Source organism: Nycticebus coucang, chromosome 2, assembly GCF_027406575.1.
Source record: "Nycticebus coucang isolate mNycCou1 chromosome 2, mNycCou1.pri, whole genome shotgun sequence".
NCBI classification, from domain to species: domain Eukaryota; kingdom Metazoa; phylum Chordata; class Mammalia; order Primates; family Lorisidae; genus Nycticebus; species Nycticebus coucang.
In genome coordinates, this window is record NC_069781.1 from 54,261,817 (window position 1) to 54,282,203 (window position 20,387).

Here is a 20,387-nt window from a genome sequence, read left to right on the forward strand (position 1 = left end):
TCGACTCTAACCAGCTCAGTGACTTTTTAAAGGATAAATTCAATTGCTAGACTCTTCACACCAACATACAGCCTATCTATCAATACTCTACCAGTTAAAGATTTTAATTGCAAGCAACAGAAAGCAACTTTGCCTAACTGAATTTTAGAAAAGGAGTTTATCGGAGAAATATAACATAGCTCACAGAAACAAAGGAACAGCCAAAGAACTAGATCACATAAAGAAAAAGAACAAGAGCAGTTCCAGTGATCTGGATAGCAGGAACTAATACATCTTCTCTTCAGCTGCTTCCCCTGGTGATAGAAAAATTCTTATAAATTTTGGTCTTTTTGTCTTAGTTCAAGTTTATAATTCCAAGTAATTCCAGGGATATTCTTGAAATTTACTAAGAAGGGTGAGTCATGTTCTTTGATGAATAATATTGCAACAGTATCTCACAGTAAAGGTGTTAGGCCCAAAGGAAAATTCCAGGTGCTGACATCAGAAGGAGGAAGGTATACTGGTGAAGCTAAAACATTTGCCAAAAATAAGCACAACAGTTAATCTTACATCAACCCCATAAAGTATTTCAGATGACTATGATTACCAAAGTTAAGGATAAGAACATTGAGACAAAAAGAAATTATAAAGTTAGACAAATATTCAGGGAAAAAAAAAAAACAGTTATACCAAATTTCATTTTTATGTTCTTTCCAACATACATTTGGTGCCACAGTATACAATAGTAATGTTTGTCACAATTTGTAAATGCAATTCAGATTCTTAGCATAAGAACTAGAACAATGGGGGAAATTCACTTCCAGAAAAGTCTACATTAGTGAAAAATCTACTTTAGAATATTTATTTTTTGTCACTACCAAATACAACAATATGGTTCAAATCATCATAATGAATAGAGGGCTATGTAAAAATTTTTCTTTGGTGGTTTAACAGGACCCAGAAATAATGTTTTATATTTCTAAAAATGAATAATGAGCACATTGCCAATTATTGTTTAAAAAAATAAAAAAATATATAAAATATTCTAGGTACTACTTTGTGCATATTAACCTCTTATCATGCACAGTAATTCTCCGATGCAGGCTCCATCAGTCCCACCATCTAATGGATGAAGGAGTTGAAATATCAAAAAAGAGGTACCATTATTATCATTGTTTTACAGATAAGAAAATAAAGAGCACATAGCCAAAGATTGAAAAGGTATAGATAAGAATCCGATGATAGTGCTTTTCAGCCTGACAAACGTTTTAAGTGCCAGTATATTTATTTTCTCAATAAAAATCACTCCGAAAATCTTACTGTTATTTTGCTTATCAATCCTACTTCTTTGAATGATATGAATAAATAAAATTTAGCTAATTCCTTCTGGCAATTGTCCCAAGTCAAGAATCAGCAAGATCTGAGCTAATGAAGAATTACTACATTTCCAACTACTACCTAAAACATCAACAGCACCACCACAAATATAAGACTAGGTCACAGAAAACAATATTATTGAATAATGTCATAAAACCATCCAAAGAATAATCTTGCCAATAATTCTTTTTCCAGTTAATATAACAGAATTTCCTTAAATACTGAGTCATCTCTTAAGAGGTGTTTTCATTATGAATCACCCTGGCTAACAAATCACAATATTTTTAACAAAATTTTGAACCAAGTCTAAGGGCAATGGTGTGTCCTCCTTAAAATTTAGGTGCTGTCATTCACTGGAGTTGATAGTGTTTGAATTAGAAGAAAATCATATTTCTTTGGAAGTCAGGAAATAAATTGTACAGAATGTCTTTGCATAATGTCTGGTTTTTGAGCATGAAAGCTATAGAAGGTAATGACTCCCAAGCGATACTGTTTAGAATAGTGCCCTCTTGATAGGATCTTCATGGCCAGTAATTTCAGATTTCACATCATTAGGTAGTGAATAAAGTATTGAATACCAATGACAGTAAAATCTCCATAGTTGACCCCCTACATATGCTGATCATCTCAAGTTGGCCTAATTTTCATAGAACAGACATGCACCACATGTACTCAATGGGCCTAGTTCCTTACATTGACCAACTTCGTATGTTGGCCAGTTTATTATAATCCCTTGGGTGGTCAACTTACAAAGGTTCTACTGTATGTATTTACCATGGTACTGGTGATACTGGTACTGAAGAGGATGTAACTGCTTGCCAAACAGAGCTCATTTCATCCATCAAAAGTTTTCAAGTTATAATCACTCATACTTTCATATGAAAGATAAATCACAACTATAGCCCAGGATGTAGGAGGGAAGAGGAGGAGGATGGGAGAGAGGGTATAGAGTGAGACCATACCTGTGGAGCATATTGTAAGGGTACATGTCAAATCTACTAAGTATAGAATATAAATGTCTTAACACAATAATTAATGGAAGTGAAACCCTATATTAACTAATTTGATTTAAGCATTCCAAATTGTATATAAAATCAGCACATTGTGACCCATAAATGCATTAACGTATACATGATCTATGTGTATATGACTTAATAAAAAAAAGTTTTCAAGTACATATCTGGGAAGGATAAATTTTACTTAGTATAACTAGTAAAGACAATTTCCAGCCTTTCCCTCTAAATACCCAGGCCCCTTCTCATGCACAGTCTCTCTGAATTCAACCTTTTTTTTTTGTACTTAAGAGGACTAGCCAGCATTAAGAGACAGTCAGAGGGCATCAATAAATAACATAGAATATTTATTTGTTTGAGCAGTTATAAATTTTCTTACCTCCAACAATCTGAAATTTCAAAGTAAAAACTATCACGTTAAAAAATATGGCTAAAGCAATGAAGACCTCATTTCAACAATATTGTAACAGCATTTTTTTCTAGTCAACTTGAAAAGAAAGAAAGACTTTCTTTGCCAAAAGGTATTTTTTCCTTTAAAATTATAAATATTTCAAAGTAAAATAAGTTGTATAATTTCTCTACATGCCAAATGCCTGAGGAACTTATCGGTTTTTTGTTTGCTTTTGTGTGTGTGTGTTTGTGTGTGTTATGCTCAAGGTCTCCTACTGTTCTTGGCATGTAGCAAGTTTTAAAAAGTATGTGTAGAATCAATTAAACATGTGGACACAATTATGCATAAGTAAAATATTTCGATATTGTGAAATTGTTATGCCTAGGTAAGTGTCTAGTGCAGAAAGAATGTGATTTTTTTTTATCTCCCACCCTCAGTTAATCTACTGCTCAATAGAGATTGTTGAATGGCTAGGAAGCTGCGTGTGTTACTGAAAGTTTTATTATAGTGACTAAATATTCCTGTCTTTTTCCTCCTCAACCAAAATTTGTAAGAGAAGAAAACATATTCATTCAGGCATGGTAAACCCATGCTATGGAGAAAAAAATCTGTGGATGCCACACCCATCTTTTCTTCTTACCTGTGACTGAGAGTAGAAGAATTCAGATATCTAAACAGTAGTTTTCAAATGCTGTGCCATAGACCCTTCGGGAGCAGCCTCACCAAGCTAGGAGAATACAGCATAGATGACATGTGGGCCATTACCATCCCCCTCCACAAAATCTCAACATGGAAAATATTTATCTTTATATTGCATATATAACAGCCTAGGTAAAATTGCCTCTGGGGGAAAAAAAAAAAACAGGGGATAGTAAAAAAATTTTTTTTGCTTTTTTGTTTTGCTTATCTAAATGAGATCCATTTCCTTTAAAGTAACAAAGTTGAATAATTATGCATTTATTATACTGTTGCAGCCACTAAAACCATTTTGACACTTCTCTGGAAAGTGCCTTTAGACAAAGTAGTCCAAACTTATGATTCTTCTTTGATGAAATATCTTTAGCTCTTAAAGTTGTCAGACTTACAAAGCAGTCAATTTATCTAGACCAGTTCTGATGTTCAAGACAGGAATTAAGCCAGATAATTAATATAATGTTTGATCAAATGTAACTATGAAGCAATGAGATGTGCAGTTCCCACATGGACAAGGACTAAGAAGGTGTTGAAGATGGAGTGGATGTCATTCAGCATTGCTCATTTATTTATGTAGTTCAAAATCTTGAAAGGATCGGATAGTTAGCTTATAATGTTTATATGACCAAATAGTTCTAAATCTTCTGGTGACTTAGGTTAAAAAAGAAAGAAACAGAAATATCCTTGTTTTCTTCTCTACAATCAGAAAATATTTAGCCTTTGTATCCATCCTCACTTTAATTTCACTAATTGCTTCTCTTTCTTTAATGGCACTTAAAACCTACCATTTCCTACCAGTAGAATCTTTCCACTTTCCCGTCCATAGTCAAGACAATGACTTATAACCTTCAGACATAAGAATAAAGTGAATAAAATTTTTCTCATTTGAGTTTGCTACCCATTGTCTAACAATTTTCAATAAATTAAAGGCATTTTTTATAATTGGAAACTTAGTTGATATGCTAAAGAAATTTTAATTCTTAATTTGTATTTATTAATAATGTGTACTATTATTAGCTTCGATTTCATGAGTCTATACTCAATGTCATCTCATTTGAACTCCACAACAAAGCTTGCCCACAATCATATGCCTTGTTTGTGGTAAAAACTGTAAGCATACTAATCTACATTCTCTAGTCAGGTTTCTGCTCAAATCTTTCCTTCCTAGCTTCTGGCATTTTCTATCATGGAGTTGTTTTGTTTTGTCTTTCTCCAACACTTATCTCCCTTAATAAATTATACAGTTGTGTCTCCATCTCACCTCTAAACTCTCAGAGCTAAGAGCGATATTTTTGTTTTGTTTTGTTCCCTACTGAATTTCCGTATAAGTAACAGTGTCCGGCCAAAAATAGGTCTAAGAATATGCTTAATAAATAAATGGATAAAAGATTAGTGAATCAATAAATGAGAAAATAGACATAGATTCCTCTCTTTGTCAATACCAGATGTTTTCACTACACCATGCTGCTTCATGGTTTCAAAGATATTTTATTAGTTCCAAAGCATCAAATTTACTCCATTTCCACTTACTACCCTAAAACTCTCATTTCCCCAAACCCTGCCCATCCTATTAATAAGACAGGTAGGAGACCTGGATCTCTAACTGGAAGTGACTGCGAGTGACAATGGTGCCCTATTGTTATAGGTAACAGAACAAGAATTGTGGCAGTCAGCTGCCCCCAGAGAAGAGTCTTTACACCTCATAGTACCAGAAAAATACCAGAGGAAGGCTGCCACATGAGAATAAGGGTAGGGAAAAGAGAGTGTGAGTATAATCCTTAAACTCACCAATATCACAATTTTCACCCACCCAACAGGTGTCAGACCAGCCTACCCATTGCTTCCTGGATATAGTCCAGAAAATAAAGGTAGGCTTATAAGGAAAACTTAAGGGACATTTAAGTAGCACAAAAAATACTTTAGAAGACAATAAAAAGAAAAACTTTTAATGAAGGAAGATTAAATAAAAGGAAAAATACATTAAGCTAAAGAGGGCTATTACATGTAATAATTCAATTAAAATTGAACTACTGATTTCAGAAATCTTATCTCCATAAATAAAATGGATAAAAGATTTCTAAAATTAATAATTCAATGGAGTAGAAAAATAAATACACCAAAAGTTACATTATTGAACTGGAAAATTGGTTCAGAAATAATAGAAGAAAAATGAGAAAAAAGAATAATGTTTGAGAATACAAAAAGAAGTGTCAAAATCTACTCATCTGGAAAACAAAATGAGAGAATAAAAAGCACAAGAAGGGGATAAAATAGTTGTTAAAATTATAACCAAAGACCAAAGAAGCCTTTATGTTAGGCCTCAATTTGAAAGGGCTCTGTGGAAAAGAAAATTCTCTTTACCAAACTCTTTCACTGAATTCCTGAGCACACAGGAAGATTACATTTTTCACTCTTCTCCTTGTACATAGATGGAGGTAATTAACTAATTCTAGATCATAGGAGACTGGGTACCTAAAATGACCATATGGACAACTGCAATACACCCCTCTTAAATTGTTAAATAAGCAGAAAAATTTTTCAAAACTAGAAAATACTAGAATGTTACAGTCAATGACTTTACTCTTGTGAGCTTGTCTATAAGGAGACAGCAGGACTGAGGCATGAGAATAGGACAAAGAAATTGAGAATAAAAGAGAAACCTGAATCAATGAACTTTGAATAAAATGTATTCTCATGTATACAAGAAACATTCCAAAAATCCGTGTAATCATGTAATACACTCTAAATAATGTGCCAGCATATCCAAAAGCATCCCGATCTTACAGGTTATATACTTAAACTGTAGAGCAAAAACAATGCAGAGAAGTTACAAAAGAATAGTCTTAAAACTATCAAATACTTATAAATTTATAAAATGTATACTACTGATGGTGAGAAAGGAATCTGAGTGCTACTTGAGGATGAAAGCATCACATTTCAAAGAATGTCAGATGCAAGTAAAACAATAAGTGCATTTATTAGAAAATAAGCAAAACAATAAAACTAAGAATCTAGAGAAGTTAAATCAAACTCCAGAGGGGAAAAAAGCAAAATAGTAAACTTAAAGAATTAGAAAAAAAAAAAAAAAAAACAATACAGTAAACTCAAAACCCAAAAGGAAGAAAATTAATAGTAATAGCAAAATGTCATAAGTAAATAAAATGAAGAAAAATAGAGATAATTACCAACCAGAAGATGATCTTTTAAAATGATAGACAATTATCTGACAGAACAAGAAGAAAAGATAGTAAAAGTAGAACAAAGTGCAAACTAGCTAATACAAGGGAGATTTTTAAATTGAATAATATTATAAAGAAAAATTATGCAACAATAAATGTGAAAACTATGTAAGAAGTAGTTTGTGGAAAAATATGTGGTATCAACACAGTACATAATAATTTATAGAAAACTTGGCAAAAATACAATTTAAAAAGTTAAATAAATTAGTACTTCCATTCAAACCATCACCAGCTCTACATAAAAATCTTGTACCTATCATTTGAAGAGTAAAATGTACAGTATTTGAGGAACAATGCCTCCTAATTTAAATTATTTTATAAAATATAAAATAACTGAAACTATTGCAATAAAATCTTAATATCAAGAATCAAAGATCATTAAAAGATTATAGATCAATTGAATTTATGAAATTTTTAAAAATCCTAAATAAAATACTAGTTAACTGAATTCAATAATATATGACAAAGCATTGAATCATATCAAGAAGTTTCATCTGAAGAATGCAACGATTCAAATATGTAAAAAATATATTTTATCACATTAATATATGTGGCAAAATGAAAAATTCTTGATTATCTTAGTAGATAGAAAATCATTTATTGATTTCATCTATCCATAACAAAAACTTTTAGAAATTTTAGAAAAAAAAGGAAATTTGCAAAGTCTGATTAAATCTATCTACAATTAAATTTCTAATAATTATCATACTTAATAGAAACATTTATAATGATTTTTATAAAAATTAAGAACAAAATTATTGCTCGACTGAAAGTTCTGCTAAATACATAAATAAAGAACATGCTCTTCTTACCTTAAGACATTGTAAAATACATTAAAAAAATATTGGGACCAAAATAGATTAAAAAAACAATATTAAACCATAATAAATGATGGCATTTGCATAAATTGGCCAAGAATATGACATGATCTAGGAAATATTTTTGAGCACTTTGTGAAAAAAATCATATCAGATTTCTATCATGTAAAGAATAAATTCTAGATGAATAATGATCTAAATGTGAAAGGTAAAGCTAAGAAGAAAATGTAGGAGAATTTTTGTATGACCGATATGTGAAAAAAATTTTTTAAAGGACTAGGAGCAAAAATTGAAAAAGAAATTGATGGTTTTACAAAAATCACATTTTTTTTACTTTAGTAATGGACAGTGTAACCAGACAGATAAAAAATTTTAGAAGAGATGCCTGCCATATAAATTATCCAGGGAAAGAAAATGTCTAATGCATATCTCTTCCATAAGTTAGCAAACCAGGAAACCCAAATGAAGAAGCAAACATAAAACAAAAATATAAATTGGTAAGGCAGATTAGTGGAAAGCAACAAATGCTAATACTTTGAAAAAGCCATGCTCAATCTCATTAATAAAATAAATTTGAATTAAAATAGCAGGGTATATTTTTATATCCCTAAATAAGTAGAAATAGTATATTAAATATCATCTATTGGTGAGTATTTGTGAAATCTTTCCCATGGTCTGCTAGTGGGACTGCAAATGTACACATACATTTTGGAGTGTAATCTGTTAGGACTTAGTAAAATAATGCATGCATATAACATATTACACACTAATCCAGTCTCTGGGCACATGTACCAGAGAATACTTACACAGGTGCACAGGGAAGAAAGAAATCATGGGAGGATGTTAATAAATAATACCTGCTACATGCATATAGTAGAAAGCAATCAATGGAAATAAACCAGATCCACGTGTAGTACCTAATATTTTAGGAATAACTTTTTTTTTTTGGTTTTTGGCCAGGGCTAGGTTTGAACCCGCCACCTCCGGTATATGGGACCGGCGCCCTACTCCTTGAGCCACAGGTGCCGCCCAGGAACAACTTCTTGAGAGAAAAGTAAAGTTTAGAATATACTACTTACTATTTATAAAGATTAAGTATTACACAAAAATTATTCGTATTTGTATAGATACACAGAAACATGGAATATAAAAATAAAGAACATATATTGGATGCACAAGGGATAAGATCTGTACAAGGAAGGCCAGGGAAATAGCTGTGGTAAAGAATGGAGGGAAATGATAAAATTATATAAAGTATTCTTGCTTGAGCCAATTACTATTCTGTGGCTTGAATTGAAATCAACATCTGGAATTTCTTAATCTGCTACCTGAATAGAGAAAATAAATAAATTTACAAAGTCAGGCAACATTTACTGTGACTAAAATATTTGATGTAAGTTGCCTATTGAGAGTATTTTGATGTAGAAAGTGAAATTATTTCTAAGAATCATATTTATTTATAAACTAAATGCCTAAATGCTAGCCCATTAGAAATATAGGAAGTCTTAAAGCACAATAGCAAAGTTTTTCTGAAGTTTCTCATGCCAAGAACCTTAAATAATCATGACACTCCAAAATCAGAATCACGTTGCTCTTTGTGATACAGATTTCAAGATACCCGGATGCTTGAAACATGACAAACTTTCATGTAGATACTTTCTACATGACGAACTGTATTTTTAATATAAAGAATCTGTCCAATATAAATATTATACTCTGCTTTCTTAAATGAAGAGCAATTATGGAATTTAAAGTCCGTTACTAATTTGTACTCTAACAGTCCGTAGATAGATCCATTTGCTATTTTTCAGTAGAAGTCTTCCTTTGCCCCTAGACTTGATTATAATTTTTTCATCATCAATAACATGACCACTCTGTTACCATTTATACTACAGGCAAGAAATATTTCTCCTTCAGTCTTTCCTTATTCTATTTTATTCCCACTTTTCTTCTCCCTACATTTGTTTTCTTTGACTCCTGATCCTATGATGCTTTCTTTTATAGTCTATGGCATTGTTTCAAATGACTTAGGTTTCACAGCCATCAAGGTCAATTTGGTTAACAAACCATAAAATCAGATGGTGCTGTGAGTAACCATCACATCTGGGCCTTCTAGGACAGCAACTATTTGAAGCCCAAGAAATGAATTTGGAAAAGAAATGAGCATCTCAGCTCAGCAACTTAATATCTAGGTAAACCTGAAGCTTGCATTCTTTCATCTTTAAAAAGGAATAGAAGGGCAGAGCAAGATGGCAGAATAGGACGCTCCAGTGGTCATTCCCCCCACCCCAAGAGAAATATCAATTTGAACAACAATCTATGCATAAAAATACCTTCACAAGAGCTAATGAATCCAGAAGGGAGATCATAGTACCTGGTTATAACATAATAAGAAAAGAGGCAATAGGAAGAGTTATAGGAAGAACAGTTTCACATTCCCATGCTGAGATCAGAACTACCATATACACTAACAATCCCACTAGGTATATACCCAAAGGAAATGAAGTCAATATGCTGAAGAAAGAACTGCACCCTCATGTTTATTTCCGCATTATTCACAATAGCAAAGATAAAAAATCAATTTTAGTGTCTATTAATAGATATATGGATAAGGAAAATTTGGTGTATTTATGTAGTGGAATATTATTCAGCCATTAAAAAGAAGGAAATCTTGTCACTTATGACAACCTGGATGAAACTGGAGGGCATATGTCAAGTTAAATAAACCAGGCACAGAAAGACAAATACTATGTGATCTCATCCATACATATCTGAAATCTAAAAAAGTTGATCTCAGGGCAATACAGAGTAGAATGATGATTACAAGGGGGGGATGATTGTGGGAGTGAGCAGAGAGTTAGAAGATGTCACAAAATTCCAGTTAGATAGAAATAAGTTCAAGAGATCTGTTGTGCAGCAGTTTATGGTGATTTATTATTGAAAAAAACGCTGAGTGAATGTTAAGTGTTCTCACCACAAAAATAATTATATGAGGTAATGTACAAGTTAATTAACTAGATCTAACCATTCTATAATGTATATGGATTTCAAAACATCATGTTGATCACAATAAATGCATACAATTCTGTCAATTTAACAAAAATTTTAAAAATAATAAAAGAAAAAATTAAATTACTTGAGTAATTATTAGTCTTCCTTTAAAGTTGCCTGTCCTGTCAAATATATTTAACAACATGAATAAGAAACTGCAGAAATAAACAAGATAAAAATCTTAGAAGAAAATGTAGGGAAAACTCTTGATGATGGATGAACTGGAGAAAGATTTTATGACAAAAATTTCAGCAGCCATTGTAACCACAACAAAAATTAACAAATGGGACTTAATTAAGCTGAAAAGCTTCTGCACAGCTAAGGACACAACAAGTAAAGTAAAAAGACAACCTCCAAAATGGGAAAAGATATTTACAGGGTATCAATCTGACAATAGGTTGATAACTAGAATCTACAGATAAATTAATCAACGGAAAAAGAATAAACAATCCCAGCTACCTCTGGTCAAAAGATATGAACAGAACCTTCCCTGATGAGGACAGACGAATGCCTAAAAAACATTTGAAAAATGCTCATCATCCCTGATCAGAGAAATGCAAATCAAAACCACCCTAAGATATTACCTAACCCCAGTGAGAATGGCCCACATCACACATTCTCAAAGCTGCAGATGCTGGTGTGGATATGGAGAGAAGGGAACACTTTTACACTGGTGATGGGACTGCAAACTAATACAGTCTTTCTGGAAGGAAGTATGGAGAATCCTCAAAGAACTCAAATTCGACCTCCCATTTGATCCTGTAATTCCACCAATAGGCATCTACCCAGAAAAAAAAAATTCCTTTTATCATAAGGACATTAGTACTAGACTGCTTATCATAGTTCAATTTACAATAGCCAAAACGTGAAACAACCTAAGTACCAACCCAGGAATGGATTAACAAGCTGTGGTATATGTACACCAAGGAATACTATTCAGCCATTAAAAAAGATGGAGACTTTACATCTTTTGTATTAACCTGGGTGGAGGTGGAACACATTCTTCTTAGTAAAGCATCACAAGAATGGAGAAGAATCCAATGTACTCAATTCTAATATGGACATAGTAGATGAGGGAATGAGGGATTGGGGAGAAGGGGGGGGGAAGAGAGGAGGATGGGGTCATGGTATATGGCACACCTCTTGGGGGCAGGATGCAAGTACAAGAGGGACTTTATCTAACAAATTCAATCACTCTAACCTAATTCTTTGTACCCTCAGTGAATCCCAAACAATAAAAAAAAATGTAGAAATAAAATACTACTGAGATGTCACTAGGGTGATCACTTTATAGTCTATGGGACTATGTAATGTTTAAACACTATAGGATCTTTTAAGCTTTTATTTCAATGAGCTATATATATTTATTACAATTGTACATTGAGAAGTATTTTTATTCTTAGAATTATATTTTCTATATAACACTTGAGAGAAACTGAAATTACAGGATATAGACTTATTCTAAAATGCAAGGTTGAGTTTAAGAAAGATTTTGTGATTTGCAAAGTTGGCAGTTGGAACAATCTCCAACTTAAGCTCTTCCTCAGTTAAAGTTTATTTCCCCTCTGTATAATATGTACTTAGGATTGTACAGAAGAGAAAATATAATTTGATATTTATCAAATACTACCAATCTATTGTTTGGGGCAAAAATTAAAATTAATCAAAACTTTAAGGAACAGCTTCTAGGCATCTGAAGTTCAAAACATCTTTCTCCAATATTTAACTTCATAAGCAGACAATACTTCTCCAAAATGTCTTGTCTGTGTGCCAATAGAACAAAGGTCATAGACATACCAGCAAAGAGAAGGCTGAAACAAGGTAAAAATAGATGATACACTGTATGGAACATCAAGTTTCATACACTGGGATACCCTTGGTTCAATTTTGAGGATACTCTAATTAAATTTCAACACATTATTGGTAATTTAAGTGGAAGATACAAGTTTTACAGGGCCTGTTTTAGAGCTGGTTTCTCCAAAATCAGATCTAAGACAAGAATTTATGTGTGAGTACTTTATCTTGGAATGCAATTCCAGAGAGTAGGAGTGAGGACAGGAAAATGATATAGGGAAATAAAAAAAAAAAAAAAAAAAGCAAGCCAGTAGTTGTTCACAGCTATGAGACAATATTTGCTCCATCTTTCAATAATCACCTGAGAAGGTTAAGAAATGTCTCTAGCTACCATCTGTTCACTGGAAAGGAGAGGGCATTTACCCATCAGCCTCCACCCTCCACACTTAAGTTGCATGCCCAGGAGTACAAATTAATCCCCATAGGTCACACTTGGTGTGGTGTGAGAGAAGACTTGAACCAGGAAATCAGAGGCACTAGCTCATAGCTGACACTCTTGAGATGCAGTGACAAAGTGCTATCAGTTGTATTCACGTGAAGATGCTGAAAGCCTACCTAGAACTCGTTAGTGCAGTAGCATTCAAAATAAGCAGTATGGTTAAAGGGTTTTAAATGATGCACAAAAAGTATCCATTAACTATATTCAATTGAACTATATTCAATAGAAAGCTTTTTCTATTGAATATAGTTCAATTATCTATAGATAACTTTCCTATAGATAGTTATGTTTCTAATATGTCAACTTGCCAACAGAATAGTTGCCAAGAACAGCCATGTTTGGAGACTTTTGTATTTGAGGCAGAGGGAAAGAGGTAGAGAGGAGGTGGTTAGAACACAACATTACTCTTGCCCTTAGAACTTTAATATTATTGCCTTGGGAGATTATCGGTAAAATAAATTTAGTTCCCTAGTCTTTAACTCAACAAAACAGAACTTCATGTTGTGAAAATATATTTTCCACAAATTAATTTACTGACATTATATTTTCATTAAAACTCTCTTCTGTGCTAATTCAAATCAGCATATTTGATATTGAGTAGTCTTGTGTCAATTTCATTTCTGAGCAACTCCGCAGCTTAGAGCAAAATAATAATCAACCCCTACTAACAGGAAAAATTAAATAAATAAAAAGAAAAACAAAACCAAATAGTAATTTCCAATGCCTCTGTTTCATAATTAATATCAACACAAACATGTTTAATCTGCTCTCAAGTGTAAATAACACCAAAAGCATATTCACAGCACACAAATGCAATTTGTGAAATGATTTCTCAACAATGAAAGGAGAAAACAATTTTATTACAACACGTTTTATATTTCAAAAAGGAATAATTTTCTATAACTTTAAGAAAGGCAATTTGGAATTTTAAATTACAATGAGAGAAATATAATCAATTCGGCTTCCAAGAAAAATTGTAGCAGTGACCCTATTATTATGTTTAACGGTATCTTTTAAAAATCTAAAGGACTTTTAGTTAAATATTTCTCCTCTATTTCCTTCTCAGTTAAAAGAAACAGATTTCAATGGAAAGAATGGATATATTTATATTAACTTGAAGTAAAGACAAATTTAATGTATTGGTACAATGATTGCTATCATTATTTCTATTGTTGATAACATTTGCTGTCATACATTTGGAGAGAATTTAGCAAATGATATCACATTCATTCCACAAGTAACCTATAGATTCAAATTCTTTCCCATTCCATTCCAGTGGACTACTATGATTTGAAATAGTTTTAAATAAAACTCTGTCTAGAATAAAATTATTCCTGATACGCCCCCATCTGTTTCCTCCATAATTGTATGCTTCCTTTTCTAACAGAAGATAAGCCAGGTATCCTTTTGCTTAGTAATGTCCTGTCTAGCCCAGCTATCTTCTCATACAGCTCATAGAAACTGTAACTGTCCACCTTGTAAGCCATCCCCTTAGGATCTAAAGACATAGTTACAATAAATTCAGAGATCATCATGATGGATTAAAGATGGCTACAAATTCTTTAACTATTCTCTCATGGAGAGATGGAGGTCTATTTTCCCTCAGAACAAATCTGAGCTGGCTTGAAATGGCACATGCCAGAGTTGAGCCCACCCTTAAAGGGGACAGTCAACAAACAAGAGCCTTGAGCCACCACATGAGGCCAAGCCCCCATATAAAATGTACAGCTCCCTGCTGGAAATAGTGCAAGAATTGTAGGACTCTATGGAGAGGAATAAGGGCTCATCTGTGCTCACCAAGATGCCAAGCAAAGCTATTTTATATATTTAAGATAAATCTAGACTCCAATGAAAGATCACCAAGAGTCACAGGAGAATCCCCAGCATAAACCTGGTTTTGAGTTCATGACTCAGAAAGTCATGAGTTACGATACAAATAGTAAGATACTACATTAGGATAGTTTGTCATTCACCAATAGCAGAAGAGTCGCATGGCCTTTTTCTTCCCATGTCCAACAGATTTACATCAGCATCACCCAGGAGAGAGTTATTATTATTATTGCTATTTTTATTGTATATTACTTGAACCCATTCTTAGGGTATTCTTATTCAATACGTTTAGGGTACGGTCCAGAAATATATATATACACACACACATATCTATTTTATATTCTGACTTTATAGTTATCTGTTCTCTGCTTGAACATTTCAGTGGTAGACATATATTCATCTCAGAAAGTAAACCCAGTTGTAATTATTGAAATGCTTTTGCTGGGGTAGAAGAGAATTATTCACAGGCCAGTGTCTCTGAGAAAAATCCATGGCAGGAATTCACGAGCTACTAATGCTCTGCTATTAATCTGATTCAAGTGCATTGCTTATTTCTTGTAACTTTTAACTGGGCCTCTTGGCCCAAAGATTAAGAGAAAGAATCCATTTGGCTCAGTTCATCTATCTTTGGGCAGAGCATTTTATGCTAAATTCTGTCAAAGACAATTGATCAGTCTAGAATCTGTTGTCCCAAGATAAAGTGCCCACCATGGCCCAATAAGCTGTGGCCACTAAAGTAAGTCACGTGCGTCAAAACATGACTATTTACAGTAGTAGAATGTAAGGGCAGAGAATCCCAAGAAGATATAAAGAAATGACCACTGTGAAATATAAGTAACATCCTTTCCTTCATATTCAAGCTTTTAATGCCTGCAAAAAACTACCAGTTACCCCATATTCTGTCATCTACTCATCCGTGGTTGTGATCATCAGGGTCCAATCCGAGGACAGAAGCAACTTCATAGTTTTGTTTTCTTTTTGTTTTTGTTTTTTAATAGAGAATTTAGTAAAAAATAATTGTTACCCAGGTATCAAAAAAAAAAAAAAAATTAAAGATGGCTTGGCGCCTATAGCTCAGAGGCTAAGGCGCCAGCCACATACACTGGGGCTGGCGGGTTGAATATGGTCCCAGCCTGACTAACAACAATGACGACTACAACAATCAAAAAAATAGGCAGGCATTGTGGCAGGCACCTGTAGTCCCAGCTACTTGGGAGGCTGAGACAAGAGAATCTCTTAAGCTCAAAAGTTTGAGGTTGCTGTGAGCTGTGATGCCATGGCACTCTACCAAGGGTGACACAGACTCTGTCTCAAAAAAAAATAAAAAAATAAATAAAGGTTATCACAAAAGTAGTTGTTATAGCTACCATTCTAAGATTGAGGAAACAAAAAAAAATATTAATATTAAAACCTAGAAGCTTAGGCGATGGATTCCACAAAGCTAGGACTCAGACTTTTTTTTTCCAGACTTCTGAGGAAGAGGCACAGCTGTATTGATACAGATGCCTTAAGAGCTAGGAAGAGGGAACATACGGTACCAGAACACATACCTTTAATAAGAAGGTACTTTGTGTATTGCTAGATTGGTGCAGCAATAGAACTAAATAATTCTAAACAAAACAAAAAAATAGAACTATTACATCATTTGTCCAGGCAACTGTACTCCTATCATAGACACGGTATATCTAAATATGAATTGCTACCTTACTAGGTTTTACTCAACCTGTGTAAAAAATTTAGACAGCTGAATTTTTAATTTTTAAACTCAAAAATTGCTAGAGTGCAATTGACCTACAAGGATATTCATGTTCATTCTACTCAGATATTTTCCTTTGTTTTTTTGCAGTTTTGGCCGGGGCCAGGCTTGAACCCATCACCCACAGAGTATGGGGCCGGTGCCCTACTTCTTGAGCCACAGGCACCGCCTGTCTTTTTATCTTTTTCATCTCTATAATCCAAATACACATTGCCTCCCTCAGTTTAATTTATTTACAATAGCTTGGTGCTCATATGCTTGACCCTCACCTACTGTCCAGTGTAATTTCTCTGCACGTGTTTGATAACGATGAATAGAGAAGAAAACTAGGTTTTTAATCAAATTTTTCTGAAATTTTGTCTGTGAAATGAATCTCTTTCTTATTCTCACTTCTATCAGGGCTATAGATATACTCTGTGATGTCCTACTATATTTCGCCATGCCTCGTTCTCATCCTGTAAATGTAGTTTCTGGTCTGTGCTCTTTTTAAGCCTTCACCCTTACTTGGCTAGATATCCTTATACTCAGGTATCCTATATTTATCAATCACTAAGAATGGATTTTTAATGAATACTACCATGGAAAGGAAACAGAGACTTATAACTGTGAAGGTAAGTGCTGGTTAAATTCAGCAAAGCTAGAAGGGATGTTGTGGTCCAGTGTTTAGAAGTCAAAGGGGAGATACGTAACCAGATGCATTGAAATGAATAACCAGACCGTTTACCAAGCTAGTGTATGATGCCCCATGATCATATCAATGTACACAGCTATGATTTAATAAATAAATAAATAAAAAGAAATAAAAAAAAAAAAGAAATGAATAACCAGAGGAGATTCTTTTCATTGCTGTTGATTTGTACACCAAATCTACCTGGGAACACCATTGAAGATCCTAATTTAATTGAGGAGGTCCTGGATTGCATATTTACGGGGGGAAAAAAAAAAAACCTCCCAAGTGATTTTGGTGTATACCCTCAATTAAAAATAGAATTTCAGTGTTTACAGAAAATGACTTTCTCCAATCTAATAGCAGTAGTGGAAAAGCATTTTGGCTATCAAAATGACTATCCATTCTTGCTTAGTTGCTCAGTTTATAGGTTGAAAAAATTAACAAATGCCTATCTGTTGTAGGTGCTGAATGTGCCAATAATTTATCAGTATATTCATCTATAAAGAGAAGAATAATGAACACTTTTCATATTTGGGGTATTAGATAAGAAATGTATTTTTTTCCAAACCAAATAACCAGACTTAATTTAGTGTAACATTTCCCCTACCTAAAGAAAAAGTTGTCAAAAGAAAACCTAGGACACACACACCAACATCCACCCCCACGAATGCAGGTAACTTAAAAGAAAAAAGAGCAAAGTTCTGTTCAACAGAAAAAATTATTTTCTCTTCCGTGAGATGTTTCCACATCCCATTCCAGGTCCTCTTCCTCCCACGGACACTTGGGCCATTGGAATAGCAGCTTTTTCCCAGTTGACCCTGAGCCTTGGTTTTTATTTTTCATGCTTTTTAATATGGGTGCATTTATTTATAAAAAGATAGATGTTTAATAAAAAGTAATTCTCTGTCTTCTGAGTATATACAGCTAAACTGAATTGAAATATAAGTTTCTAGTGGATGTAGAATTTCCTGTTTTGAGTCTGTAACACTACATGTAATCCTGAGACCATGTATTTAGCAGCAGGCGCCACTGAACCACCACAGAGACAGACATGGCTATAACATTATTCTTGCTCCCAAAGTAAAGGCTTATGTGAAATGGAGACAATGGAAGACCACTCCCTAATCTGAGCCATGTTCTCCTAAACCCCCTGGAAGTCCTCAATTCTAGCATTTTAATGAGTACTGTTGTATCTGTAAAATAGACATTCCTGAGGCAACCAGAACAACCGAATTTCCTAGTTGACCACACCTGCTACCTGATCCACACATCTGTGAAATCACTGCATGTCCCTACGAGATGGCTGAAGAAGATTAGGACTGTCACCTAAACACAAAAAGCTAACTAGAGAGCTAATTTGAAGATAACATCCTTTGAGAGCCTTACTAGCAAACATGAGTTCCTAGCCACAAATATCAAGTCTAGGTAATATCTAAAGAAAACCTCAGGATAACTAGGAAGATTTTTTAAAATGCATACGAAACATTTCTTTATTGCATATACTCTGAGAAGAGATGATATATAGATAGTCACAGAAGCAGCCATGGATAGGACTTTAGTGTTTGCTGATTCTAATTTTTTAGTTCTTATCAAAATTACTAAATTTTTAGTTCACTAATGTTTTAGTCCTTATCAAAAACTTCTTGGTGAGAATATAAAATGGTAAGTCACTTTGAAAAGCCACTTGGCAGTTTCTCAAAATGTTAAACATAAAGTTACCATCTGAATGCAAAATCATTATGTGATGTAATTCCACTCCTAGGATTCTTCTCAAGAGAAATGAAAACATATGTCCACATAAAAGCCTGTACACAAATATTGGTAGCATTATTCATAATGGTCGAAAATGGACACAGTCCAAATGTCCATCAACTGATGAATGGATAAACAAAATGTAGCATATTCGGACAATGCAAAATTATTTGGCTATAAAATGAAGTGCTACTTCATGCTACAACCACAACCTGGAAAATATTAGACCAAGTAGGATTAGATTATAGGATTCCAATTATGAAATTTACACAAGAAAGACAGCAGATTAGTATATACCTAGTGCTGAGTGTGAGACTGTGGTGAGAGAAGTTGGGAGTGAGGAGTAGGGACTGCTAATGGCTACAGCATTTCTTTTCAGAGTAATGAAAATGTTCTAAAATTGCATCATGATGATGTTGTATAAGTGATCTGTAGTTGATTGAATCTGTGAATGTGGAACACAAGGATACAGGGACATCAAGAGTATATGAAAAATTGTATACCTTAGAAAGGCAGATTTTATGGTGTGCACATTATATACCAACCAAACTGTTTAAAAGAATAATCTTGTTGCTGATCTACCTGCCCTTCTTCTTTATAAATAAATAAACAAGATGCAGAAGCTGTTGTGTCTTATTCAGGTTTCAAATCATAGAATTTGCCGAAAGAGAACTCAATCTCTGGTTCCAGTCTAAGGTTACTCCCACCTTAGGAAAGTTTCCCTGAGCCAGGGAAAGAGCTTGTAAATCACTCCCTTCAAGGAAATCAAAGGTGTTAAAGATGATACGCCTCAGAAAAACAACTATGGTAATTTTAAATTATTTGTCGTGATGTTCTGCCAAAGAAAAAGTAGCGTTCATTTGCTTCCTGCGAAGACAGACTAGAGTTAAATAACATAAAGCTTGGTCCTGAGCAGAAGCATTAGGTAAACACTTTGTGGATAAAAACTTGAACTTTGGAGCAATCAAATCAGGTGTGAAATACAGCCCCACCTAAAACAGGTACAGTTACTTAACCCTTCTAATCCTCTAGAGTATTCATTCCATATAATCCAACTTTTTAGCATAGAAGTGTCCCTTGCGTGGTCCTTTAGCAAGACTCAGATAGGTCTGAGGAATGCTTAGGGTAGAACATTGAACAAGCCCTTCCAGGATCCTGAACAAAGAGTCCAGGGTCCCCAGGATTAAAGGTCATTTTTTGCCTCAGCTAATATTCCTTGAGAGCATATGACCAAAATAATGTCACAACAGTTAGTTCTTACAGAGATCTACACAGCTCCCTCAATAAAAAGAGAAGCAGCAGAGGTTCAAAATAGCAGAAGCTGTCTTACTGCTGATACTTCAATAGATAAAGCTTCACCAGCAAAGAGACACAAACATTAAGACTAAACTCCTGAAGAAACACACAGGACTTGAAAATTCTTTCTAATATATATATATTATTTCTTTGACTACTTGATTTCTGAGAAGAATAGGAGAAAACAGAATAGTAATGAGAAAAAGAAAGCAAACTTCTAACACGCATG